The sequence below is a fragment of the Lissotriton vulgaris genome, chromosome 5, assembly GCF_964263255.1.
Source record: "Lissotriton vulgaris chromosome 5, aLisVul1.2, whole genome shotgun sequence".
NCBI classification, from domain to species: Eukaryota; Metazoa; Chordata; class Amphibia; order Caudata; family Salamandridae; genus Lissotriton; species Lissotriton vulgaris.
In genome coordinates this window covers 1,741,371,543-1,741,384,983 of record NC_141693.1, presented here as the reverse complement: position 1 = coordinate 1,741,384,983, position 13,441 = coordinate 1,741,371,543, and positions in this window count along the sequence as shown.

The following is a 13,441-nucleotide window of genomic DNA, read 5'->3' as shown; positions in this document are numbered from 1 at the left end:
GTGCTCAGTCCTACCTTGCTGTCATTTGCTCTTTTATTCTGCCTGTGAACAGACTATATTTAGGCATATGCGCAGAGGAAAGCTGTAACTGTCCTTACATTTGTTCCTAGTCTGTAAGTGTCAGGTTATTCTTACCAGAATCAGCAAACTGTTAGCTCCTCCCTATTGTTGACTGCATTTCTGTAGGACCTTTTATGTATGTAAACCTTCTTTTCTGTTCTTGTACCACCTTCTTTTAAGCCCCTGTGTGGGTGGAAAAGGACCATGCTCCTTCTGTTCAGTGTGCTACTTCATACACTACCGAAGGGTGTTGTGTGAATGTAGTTCCACCTCATGAGGTTAATAAACTTTCTCTTTTATATTACAGTTTTTGTGCCAACTTCTATACTATTGGTCGAAGGACTTGTGCAGAGAAGGTCGAACCCCTAGCACATGTAGGCCTAGCTGAGGTTTACTCCCACAAATTGGCGCTCCAACCGTGGGGCTCATCGGCGACTCGGATGGCCGAAGGAGTGGTCGCGACGAAGGATTGGAATCTCGCAGCGGACGATCATTGCCCGAGGAGACCCAGGTCTTGGCAAACCACAGCGTTTTTCCTCTCTTTCAGATCTGACCATCCAGGTGGGGCCGGTCCTCGACTGAGATCTCTTCTGTTGATTTTCCGTGCAGTGACCATTTGGTCGATTTGAGAACTTGGCAGTTGGAATCTCTACACCAATTGATTGGTAAGAGTCGTTCTGCGGCGCTTGCTGTTGGTTTTTGATGCCTTGGATTGGTAAGGTAGTTTAGTAACGCTTACTGCGGCTTTGGATTTGTATGATTGGCCAATATTTTTATTTGTAATTTGTAATATATAAATTGCAATTTATATAAGCAGGTAATGAGGAGAATTTTCTCTGTTTTGAATTGATTTGAACGGCGCAACATACGAAGAGTACCTTAAGCGCTACTTTGGTTATAGTACTGCATATTCCTCACTATTATTGGCATGCCTGTTTCTAGCACACTTCGTAGGATGTGTTGCTTTTGTAGTGGTACCGATTTGAGACTCGATGAAGCAGAACCGGTCCCCCGGAGGGGATGCCTAATAGGGATATGTATATTAAGTGTGGTATTTCTTCTATAATGTACGGCACATTATGGAATAAATCTACTAGTAAGGATCCTGAGTTGCGTTGGCCTATGAATGGGTCATTTGATTTACGAAAGATTGAGTATGTGGAACAATGTATGTTAATCGAAAGACTAGGCAAGATACTTTTGACTGTGTGCGAATGTGGGAGAAAGAAGAGCGTGAACAAATGATGGGTGAAAAGGAACAGCGAAAAAATATTTACGCGAAAGCATTGGAGTTGAAAAATAATGAAATAAAAGAGCTAAAAGAGAGAGAGGATAGGGAGCGCAATTTACAGGTAACTGGCCAATACGCTGTTGGGCAACCCCTTTATCCTATCCTTAATAAACCGCAAGTTAATTTCTTGTTATTAGATCGTTCTCCGCCTCCGTATATTTTCCCTTCTGCTCCTCATGGGTCAGATGAAGACTCTCCGGCAAAACAGGACAAAGCAGGGAAACTCGTTCTATGCTGCCCGTTCAGCGTTCGTCTGAGCTTAGATCTGCTGCCTGGAAAGCCCTTCGCAGTACTGCCCCTGCTTCTGCGCTTTTAGATGACATAAAAAGTTGGCAGGAAAGAGAGCAAATATATTTTACTGACGTATTTGCCGCAGAAGTCGTTGAGCGGTTTAGGAAACATTCTGATGAATTAGTACCCGATGATGTAGCAAATGACTGCAAGCAAATGCGTGATGGTCTTTTTGTCTTTTCTCAGGTGGCTGATACAATCAGGCATTTGGTTAAACTATCTGCTGATGCAGTCCGTTTCCGAGAGGAGAAAAAGGCAGCAGAAGCAGCTGCACAAACATCTCAGACTTGTGTGGCACAGGCTTCTATCATCATAATAGATAAGACTATGATAGTTCATGCTTAACCCATGCGGGAAGCCGTGCCTTTGTATGTTCCTCTTAGAGGCGAGGGAACAGATGATGATAAGAGTTCTGCCGATGCTAAGGTTTATTTTATTTATAATTGGGTCTATACTCCTTGGAACAGAGCAGATGTTACGGCTCTTAAAAATGCATTGCCTGATCCGCGGAAGAATCCAGCCGCTTTTTATGAGGAAGTTGAGGCAGCCATTAGCTCTTGTACTATGACTTTGCCCGATATTGACATGTTCTTTGGGTTGATATTACCGCCTGACATTTGGAGAACTGTGCATAAAGTTGATGCTCGTGCGACTTTTGGGGCGTTATGGAAAGAGTTAGAACAAATGGATGTAGAGAGGGAACCCGCACAGAAACCGTGTAAATTAATTTGAGATCTTCCTGCAGCTATGTTAGTTAAGTTAAAAACGATTATTCCCCCTAAAAAGATAGATTGGACTATATTAGTGTTGTGTAAGCAAAAGGCAGATGAATCAGTTTTGGATTTCTTTACACGATTTGAGGAGGCATTCCATGATTTTAGTGGGCAGTCATTGACAGATGACACGGGTAGGCATCTGTTTGTCGATAAATATGACGCAAATCTGTCGCCAGGAATAGATAGTCGCCTAAATGCCAGTGAGAGTTCATGGACTACCTCTTCTCCGGTTTCTCTTTTGAGTATGGCTCAGTATTATGAGCGTCAGGAATTAGAAGGAAAGGGCAATGAGGATAAAAAGACTAAAGAGTTAAAAACAAAGATTATGTTGGCTCAGGCTTATGGTCCTCCTTCTAGAGGTAATGATAGAGGGGGATGTGGATCTTATGGTTTGTCTTTTTCTTCCTATACTCTTTCGAATGTGTCTGTTGACCAGTGTGCATATTGCAAGAAATTTGGACATTGGGTTTCTGATTGTCCAGTACTGCGTGCTCAGCAGTGTCCACGTGGAAGGGGACAAATGAGAAGTCGTTCAGGATATTCAGGGCCTAGAGGAAGCACTAATGATCGTGCTAGGTTTGATGCTAATACACGTGGACAGGATAACACGTTTGATAGGCGTAATCAATACCAAATGTCTGATTATTTGCCATCTGATTTGAATGATTCTACTTATGCATAGGATTGCCTAGGATGGGGTACTGAATCAGTTGAAGTTCCAGTAGGTCAGAGGGGTCCCTATGTTACGGCACATGTTTTGGGTTCTACTGATCAGTTTCTGTTTGATACAGGAGCTACTCGTAGGGCCTTATCTAAACAATTGGTTCCAAGGGCTCACCTGTCTGGCTTAACCATCACATCAATAGGTTTCGATGGAACACCTTCCCTTAGCCCACTGTCACAACCACTTGCATTTCATGTTGATAAGTTTACTGCTCCATGTCCATTTTTGCTTTCTCCGAATACACCAGACAATATTGTGGGTCTTGATATGCTCAAGAATTTCAGGGGTACGATACGATGTTCTCCAGGAGGTGTATGTGTTATTTTGAATGACAACCATCCTGTGATTGAGAGATCTTGTCTTGTTAAAGAGGATATTGCATTAGCTTCGCTCCCTAGTACTTTGCTCTCTTTTCTTGCTTCACACCACCACAAAGTGTCGAAGAAGAAATTGCAATATTGTAGACCGAAGGTTACCTACTTAGGTCACCTTCTGTCTAAGGAGGGCAGTGCACTTACACCAGATTGCATTCAAGCAATTTTAGACACACCAGTACCTTCTACTCAGAAAGATGTTCATGCATTCATTGGTCTTACTTCTTTTTGTAGGCAATGGATATTAGGTTTTTCACACATCGTTAAACCCTTGTTAGCACTTTTGACTAAAGACACTCCAATGCCCCTTCCACGGACGGATAAATGGCAGAATGCTTTTCATCAGTTACGAGAAGCTCTTTGCTCTGCACCAGTGTTAGGCACTCCAGATTATACGAAGGCTTTTACACTCTATGTACATGAGAATGATCGGTGTGCGTTGTCAGTTTTAGTACAGACACACAGTGATAAGCAGCGTCCCTGTGCATATTTTTCAGCTGTCTTTGATCCTGTTGCTCGTGCATTACCTGGGTGTTTTCGTTCAGTTGCAGCAACAGTTGTGTCCATACGTCAAAGGGAAGGGATAGTTTTGTCGTATAAGCTGTTAGTGCTAGTACCCCATGCGGTCGATGGCCTTTTAAATCAAACCAAGGCACAACACTTAACTAGTGCCCGCCTTACAGGATACGAGTTGACACTGTTGGCCCCTCACATTACTCTGACGAGGTGTGCGACTTTTAACCCAGCTACTTTGTTGCCATGTCCAGCGACTCAGCCTCAGTCGCAGGAGCCTCTTGATTTTATATTTCTTACTGAAGAACAGACAAAGGGTCGCGTTGACTTGCAAGATGCGCCCCTTTCAGATGTAGGTGGGGAACTGTGGGTTGATACGTCTTGTTTGAAGTTACCAGATGGTACGACCTCAGCTGCATATGCAATTACGACACTACACACAGTAGTGGAGACAGCTCATACACCACAGAAGTCAGCTCAAGCAGCTGAGATAATAGCTTTGACATGAGTGTGTGAGCTTAGCACTGACTTGCGTGTGAACATCTATACAGATAGCCGCTATGCTTTTGGAGTGGCCCATGATTTTGGCCTGCTTTGGAAGGAAAGAGGCTTTCTTATATCCCACGAGATGCAGATAATGCATGTCGAACTAGTGCATAATATTTTGACTGCACTGACATATCCAAAGAAAAGAACTATTGTGAAGTTTAGTGCACACAAGAAGGTGACTGATAAGACAGGACAAGGCAAGGCCTTTGCAGACCGCGTAGCTCGTGAGACTGCAATGCAGCGAAGCACTACTTCTATGTACGTAGTGAAGTCACAAGCTAAACGTTGGCATGATGCTAGACAAGAAGTACTAGACATACAGATGTCTGCTTCTGGGAAGGAGCTTGAGCAATGGTCTAAAGAGGGAATGTTGGATGATGAGGGCTGTTGGCGAACCAAAGACATGGATAAGTGGAAACTGCCTGTAGCCTATTTACAGCCTATGGTTCAGATAACACATGGGCTGGCACATGTTGGAGCTTCAGCAATAACGAAATTGCTTACGCAAGTTTGGGAGCATCCAGAAATTGCCAGCACAGCTAAGAGAGTAGTACAGTCCTGTTTGGTCTCTTTGCAGTACAATCCTGGTAAAGGGACACAAACTCCTACAGGAGGGTTTGCTACACCAACTGCACCTTTTGAAGTTTTGCAGATGGATTGTATCCAACTTGAACGTTGCAATAACTTGAAGTTTGTTCTAGTGGTGGTATGTGCCTTCAGTAAATGGATAGAGGCGTACCCTACGAAGGATAATACAGATCTTACTACAGCAAAGGTGCTTTTAAAGGAGTTCTTCCCTAGATATGGTGTTTGTAAACGTTTGTGGAGTGACAACGGACCTCATTTTATTGGGCAAGTTATTGAGTATGTCCTGAATGGATTAGGGATCAAACAGAAGTTCCATGCAGTCTTCCACCCACAATCAGCAGGGCTAGTGGAAAGGTATAATGCTACTTTGAAGCTGAAACTAGCGCAAAAATACTGGTTTCCACATCCCTAAAATGGCCAGATGCATTACCTTTGGCATTCTTGTCTATTCGATTGGTGCCACAATCATGATCTGGGCTTACACCATATGAAGTGGTGTTTGGGAGACCGCTGAACATTTGTGCAGTTCCTAAGCCACGCCCCATACATGATGTTCCATGTGTTCTGATGAATGATTATTTGGCACAGTTAACTGACAGTTTGATTTCTATTCATCAACAGGTCCAAGAAGCGCTTCCTGACAGGTCCGCAGGTGAGGCCCATGAACTCCTGCCCGGTGATCACGTGATGATCAAGGTCTTCGAGAGGTCGAACAGCTAGGAGCCAAGGTGGTGAAGACCAGAGCAAGTGCTTCTAGCCATGTGGACAGCAGTTTGAGTGACGAAACGGAAGAATTGGGTCCATAGCACTTACTGCAAAAGAGTGCTACCTACCTTGGTGGAGCCTGCTGTGCTGACTGACCATCGAGAGATTCTGAATGCGGAGAAAGGCCACACCATATCACCTGACGAATCTGAGGAGGTCTTCGCGGACCACACGATCGCTGGAGTAACCCGATATCAGTTGAGACCAAGGAAAGAATCTGCTTTGCCGAAAAAGACTGGTTGAGCTACCGCCCTGGGTTGGTGAAATGGAGTGCCGATGTGGCAAGGGTGGGATCAGTCCTGCACAGTGTAGTGACACCCGTCTTGACCCTCGGTGAAGAAATCAACGGCTGCTCAGGGATAAGAGCTCCAACGTTTGTTTCTACGATCTGACTACAATGAAATCAACTGTTGCTAAGAGAAAGATCATTTGTGCTGTAGGATTTGTTGTTGCTATAGTGGCTGTAGCAGTGACAACCTGGGTTGTTGAGAAAGTGGCTCCTGCGTGAGAGCTTTTGATCCCCAGAACTCCAGCACCAGCTGAACATCATTACTTTACTCTTCCATATCATGAGCAGAAACATCGACAATCCTACCTGAATAACACGTTCATCCAAATGCTGCATCACATCCACAATGCCACAAATACTTCCAATTGTTGAGTGTGTGGGATGATACTCGCACATCAAAAGAAAGGAGGAACACCTTTTATTCCTCTTCCATTCTCGCACAATGGTTCTTGTCAAGCTTGGTATGCACTTTTGTATGCATCTGGAAAGCCTTCAGTTGGCGGGATTAACTTTCACCTTAATAAAGTATGCTACCAAGATAAAGATGGTTATCCTCAAGCTAAAGGGACTAAATGGGAATGGGAAGAGTATCAACCTGACAATATTTTGACACCATATGTCTTCACGAATATGAGAACTATTAAGAACAATGGACTATTTGTGATTTCTGTTACTAGAGCTAAAGCAGATTTGTGCATTAATAGTGTTGGGAGAATTCCAGTAGGAAGGAGTGAGTGTACAGTGGTACTGACAATTGAAGGTGCCAATAACAGAAGTTTTACAGCCTCACATAATACCTACATAATACCTACTTTGTTGGTGGCAATAAGGGATATTATCAACTACCTGCTGGTTGGTCTGTAGTATGTTATGTGTCCTTCCTGTTGCCCTCTGTGTTTCTAGCACCCGCATCGTATCATCGGGACTTTAAACTATTTAACGATATTTCCAAAAATAGATATGAGGACAATAAGTACTGATGAAGTGGATCAGACTGACACCACTCTGCAACAATACGTTGTTTTCAATTTGGGTTCGTTTTTCTTCGTGGGTGCTGCATTAAACAGTAGAAAGATAAGACGATTGACTAGAGTTGTGGAAGTTGTTACCAACCAGACAGCTATGGCACTTGGGAACATTACAGAGGAGCTCCAATTTGCACGGATCCTAGCTCTCCAGAACCGAATGGTCCTAGATGTGGTTCTGGCTGATCGAGGTGGTGTATGTCGCATCATTGGGAGAAGTTGCTGTGTTTTCATCCCGGACCACTCACCTTCAGTGTTTGATGCAATCTCTAAACTGCATAAGACTGCTGCAGAAATTCATCCAGAGACCGGTACATGGACTTTTGCCAGCTGGTTTTCGACACTCTTTTCAGCTTGGGGCTGGAAGCTACTGACTATCCTGTATGTAATAATTACAATAATTTTTACATGCTGTGTATGTATGCAATGTGGTCAAATGCTTTGCTCAGCTTGCATTACTGCCTGTACACCTCCCAGAAGAATGTTGCCGAAATTAGAGCCCAACGTATGTTAAATGAAGACATTACTGAATTGAAGAAAATAGATATACAAAATGTGAATTCAGATTACCCCAAATGAACAAATGCCTTCAGCTAATGCTAAAAGGGTAGTCTGTTGTAATTCGGCAGCGACTGGGGTTAGCATCTAGCTGAAGCCATTTTGTATTTAGGAGCCATCTTGTCTGCCATGTGCTCACCATGTGCTCTGTCCTACCTTGCTGTCATTTGCTCTTGTATTCTGCCTGTAAACAGACTATATTTAGGTTTTGCTACTCTGCACATGCGCAGAGGAAAGCAGTAACTGTCCTTGCATCTGTTCCTAGTCTGTAACTGTCGGGTTATTCTTACCAAAATCAGCAAACTGTTAGCTCCTCCTTATTGTTGACTGTGCATTTCTGTAGGAACCTTTATGTATGTAAACCTTCTCTTCTGTACTTGTACCTCATTTTTTGAGCCCCTGTGTGGGCATAAAAGGACCATGCTCCTTCTGTTCAGTGTGCTACTTCATACACTACCGAAGGGTGTTGTGTGAATGTAGTTCCACCTCATGAGGTTAGTAAACGTTGTCTTTTATATTACAGTTTCCGTGCCAACTTCAATAATATTGGTCTAAGGACTTGTGCAGAGAAGGGCGAACCCCTTGCACATGTAGGCCTAGCTGAGTCTTACTCCCACATGTAGTCTTGTCCACAAGGAATCCTTTATAGATGCAAATAAAGCATTGCCATAATCCAGACGACTCATCACTTGGAATAGTATTTTCCCTGTTGACAGAGGAAGAAGCGGAAGAGGCCATTTTATCAGGCGTAACTGATGGAAACAGAGCCCTGCAGTATTACGTGTCCGATCGTTCATAGAAAGAGGTTGGTCCAGACAAACTCCAAGATTCCTAACAACCGCTTTAGGGGTTCGAGCTATGCCAAGTTCTGCAGGCCACAAATCAGAAGTCCATATATTGGGTGCCTTTCCGAATAGCATCATTTTGATTTTACCCACATTAAGCTGAAGGCGGTTCGTTGTCATCAAGGCCACTAAGGCTCTCAGACTAGCTGCAAAACACTCTTTTACTATGCTAGACTCACAGTCGTAGGAAATCAGAAGTTGTGTGTCATCCGAATAAGAGTACCATTCCAATCCATATGATTTCACTATTCTGGCCAGGGGTGCTTCATAGATATTAAATATTGTAGGGCTCAAATATGATCCCCGAGGAACACCCATGTCCTATTGTACAGTGTACGATCACAAAGAGCCCAAAGTAATGATCTGAGTTCTATTAGTAAGGAAGTCCTCGAACCATCTCAGAGCTAGGCCACAAATTCCATACTCCCTAAGCCTTTGCAGCAGGCGAGTGTGTGACATTGTGTCGAAAGCTGAGGATAAATTGAGCAATACCAGCATAGTGGCTTTGTTAGTGTCTAAAGCACATCTAATATGATCCGTGACAGCCACTAGAGTCATTTTGGTGCTAGAAAAAGGTCAAAACCCTGATTGAGAAGGCTCTAAGTGGTGATTCGCTTCCAAGTAAGCCATAAGCTGTCTGTTTATCTGGCTTTTCAACAACTTACCCAACAGGGGGAGCAGAGAAATGGAGTGATAATTTGTTAAATCATTCAGCGCGACATTAGGTTTATTTTGAATGGGGATCACCTGTGTGGCTTTCCAAGCTGAAGGGATTTTCCACTCATAATAGATTAATTCCTGCATCTCCCCCCACACTTGTGCTGCCTTTTGGTAGTGACCCCATCCTCCTGGAGCCACCACAAGCCGAAAACGGTGCAGAAAATGCAGGGAAGCCCTTCAGGGCATTATGGGGCGCTTCTTCACGAGCTTCATGACTATTTGATCCGTGGCTCTCTTGCTGCAATATGGAGAGCCACAACTCTTCTTTCCTTGCTTTCTCTTTTTTTTCAGCAGCATTCTGACCTACCCGGATTCAGGCTCAGGGATGGCCGGTCACATGGGGTAGTGCAGCTCCCTCAAATTCTCTTGTGATCAGGGCCCAGGTATGGTTTCCTGGGGTACCTCCCGTCATGACAGCGCTCCCTCGCAGCCACAATTTTTCAGGGCCCAGTGATGGGGTCCTGGGCCCCTTCCTTCTTCAGCAGGGGAGAGTGACAGCACTCCCTCATGGCATACTTTTTCTGGGGGCCAACTCCCAGGCCCACCCCAAGCACAGTGGTGGAAATGGCAGTGGAGCCCTACGCATGTTGTCACTGGTGCAAGGGGTCAAAGGTCACCAAACTTCCAATTGCCATAACTCGGGGCCTGTGGGGCCGATTTTGATGCTTTTGGCATTGTTTTGCTCCTGGTAGTGAGCCATGACTACCTGGAGCATGTCAAGCTTCCTGGTCTCAAAGATGACAAACCTTTCAGGAAGATGGTTTCCCTGGCCAGGCCTTTCATTTTGCTCTTCCTCTGGGCTTCTTTCCTCCTTGATTCAGAAGCCGGAGATGTAGGGAGACCAGCTTCCTTGGTCCTAGGGAAGTTCCCCAATGGTCCTGGGATCAATCAGAGTCCTTAGTCCAGATGGCAGTCAGGAGGCTATTCCTTCCAATTGTCCATGGCATCAGCCTCCAGTCCCAGTGTCCAGCAGAAAAGCACCACCAAGAGAGATCTCCCCCTGTGCAAGACCTTTAAAGTGGGGGCAGATAATTCCAGCATGGTGCACCATTGGCCTATCCTGATGTGCCACATCACCTCTCCGCCCCTGTCCCAACCTCCCTGCAGAGCCTGCTGGGATACTTCAAGAAGATGTCACCCAGGAGACACTTGCCACATGTGTCCTGGGGGTCTCAGCTCCACCCCTCGCTGACATCACTGCCAGGGCCTTCCCCACCAAAACTTGAAAGGAACCCCTTTCTTAGTTTGCCTCCAGGGATCTGGGCTCCCTCCCATTGTTAAGTGGGCTTCGGCCGGCTCTCTTCCTGGCACAGGGTGAAACCTAGCTGATTGATGCAGAGCAATCCACCCCTCCCTCCTCAGGAGCTGACTTAAGCACTGTTAATTGCTACCTTTGTGGGGGGAGGCCTTTGTTCCTGTGGCTAGAGAGAAAAAGCAATTAACCCAGTCCAGCAGGGTAAAAAAAGTATTGGGCTGTGATCCCTAAGCTGAACCGGAGAAACATAACATTCCTGGGTGACCCATATGCTGTTCAGATATGTCTTTGAACTTTGCAGAATTCACACCAGTTACACTATAGGCCTGTATGACTCTGGTGTCTGTACTAGATCAATGGGAAGTGGAGCTCACTCTAAGGTAGCCTTTCCCATAAGTGTATAATTGAGTGTGACTGCAGACAAGACAGTAAACCACACAGACTTTCCCAATCTGTGTACACTAACATTATAAGGACTATCCTGCAGAGCCTCTTGTGCGCCGGGCTACCTGTGCGCAGTTCCTGGACTGCGCATGTAAGGAATCTCCCACATGCAAACCTCTCATGTGTGCACACGTGTTCATGTGTTACTAGCCGTGAGCCAAATGCGCCTTAACCCTGCTGCATGAAGAACATCATGGTTATCAACCTGAAAATTGAAATCACCCAGAACTACCAGGTGGTTAGTCTGTAGACCCATCGAATCACAAAGCTGGAGGACTGAAAGCGCTTGAACCATGAGAGGACGGTAAGTTTAAGGTCTGCAGAATGTTCAAGATAGCAGACTAGTGTGTCCCAGTTTTTGCCACATTACGGTCAAGGTGGTCATTGAAGATAATCACCACTCTGCCGCCTCTGCCACTGATCCTGTTGTGGTGCGAGAATTTGCAGATCTCAGGAGAACTGCATTGGTAGTATTCAGAAGGGATGGCTTGTAGACCCATGTTTTGGTTAGAAACAACAAGTCCTGAAAACAGCAAATGAAATATCACACAAGGAAGTGGCAATTTATTAATGCACATCGGAAAAAGATATGAGGATGGGTAAAGCCTCCTTTCTTAATCAGATATAAGGGCATTGAGTGTTTGGAGAAGCTAGGTAAGAAGGAAGTGGCTGTGAGTGTGGGTTTGATTATGAGTACAAAGGCAAGATGGCGGACGGACAAGAAGAGTTATCAGATAAACATTGTGTCCATTAAGGCATGGACCCATTGTTACATATTGAAGAAAACCTATGCGCTGACAGTTCTGAAGGGGAGTGCCAGGGAGGAGGTAGGAAGTAGAGGGATCTCGAAGTTGCTGACCGCTGAATACTGAAAGATCTCATGATTTATATTTAAAACCTGTATACTAGCCAACGCCATCCTGATTGATGAACTGTCATCTTTTCAGATTTTGCCCATGTTATACATAGGCCTGTTCAGCCTTCTTGCTTCTGATGTATTCAACCTCGTTATCATGTCTGGAAATATAAGCGAGGATTCCTAAATTGACTAGCTCAGCATTTGATTGTTTATATTTCTTGTACATTTTTCAAGTTTCTTTATCAATTACCTCAGGAGAAACCAATGTACCTGTTAAACTAAGTTTCTGTCACATGTACAGGTGTGGTCAGCATTAGATGCTCAATGCTATGATTGTGGCATGTTCGCCTCCACTCTCGCTGATTGACTCAGCCCCAGGTTACCAACTCCGGAACCTAGACCTGCTTGGTGCCCCGCTGATGACCTCTTCACTCGGTCCACGGGTTCCATTTATCACAGTTGCCTAATTATCTTCTGGTTTTCACCGCAAACAGGATCTTGGTTCCGCCGACGCCGACCGTTATTCCACTTTCGCCTCTGCCCTGGCTGTCTAAGAACCTACCAGCACTGTCTTTATTATCAACCCGGTCCTAAAGATGATCCTGAGCAAAGTAGATCGAAACGCCGTCGACCGTTCAGCGCAATTGAAGGTGCACTCCATAATGTGGCTCTACTAAATTCCTCCGACAAATGAAAAAAAGACATTTCAAACTAATGTTTTGAGCCATATTGTTTATTTAATACACTGTAAATACACAAACACTTTGTCACCTTGCGCCGTCCTTGCTGATCACTATTGTCACTTACGTCACCACTTTCTGTGTCACATACACACTTTGAGAACGAAATGCAATTCGGGTTGTTTTACAAATGATTATATACAGCGCTGATACAACTGTATATATTGCCTACTTTAATTATATGATACCTTGAGCCCATTCCTAAACTTACCTATTGAGTCTTCTTGTGTCTGTTCATGTAATGCTTGATGCATACATGTTTAATTGACTTTAACCGCATGCGCGCTAGCGGAATTCCTCTCGCACGCTGGGTTTTTCAAAATCGCACTTTGCGTGACGAGCTGGGCTCGGCATCAGCGTGCGAGGAGGCTACACCATGACGAGCCCAGCTCGTCATCAGCGTCGAAGGGGTTAAGAATAATACCAGCTGAGATATTGTTTGTTAATTCTCATTTACCCACCCTAATCTCAACATGGTTTAAGGGTTATACTCCTGTAGTTTTCTACAACAATGCTATGGGCGGGCATATGCTAAATAAATGTGTGTAGACTTCACTTAGGTATACTTGTGTTTCCTTTTATCTCTCCATTAATACCATAATTCATGACTGACTGATAGTCTTTCGGAGAAGTCTGGCACAGTGATTGTGTGAGTCCATATAGTGGCAAGTTGTGTGCGTGTCACAAAAGAAGTTGCACAGCTTTTATCCACAATCGTGACCAGTATTCACAAGTACTCCTTAGTTTTCCAATTTCTCCAGTTTATTTTTACATT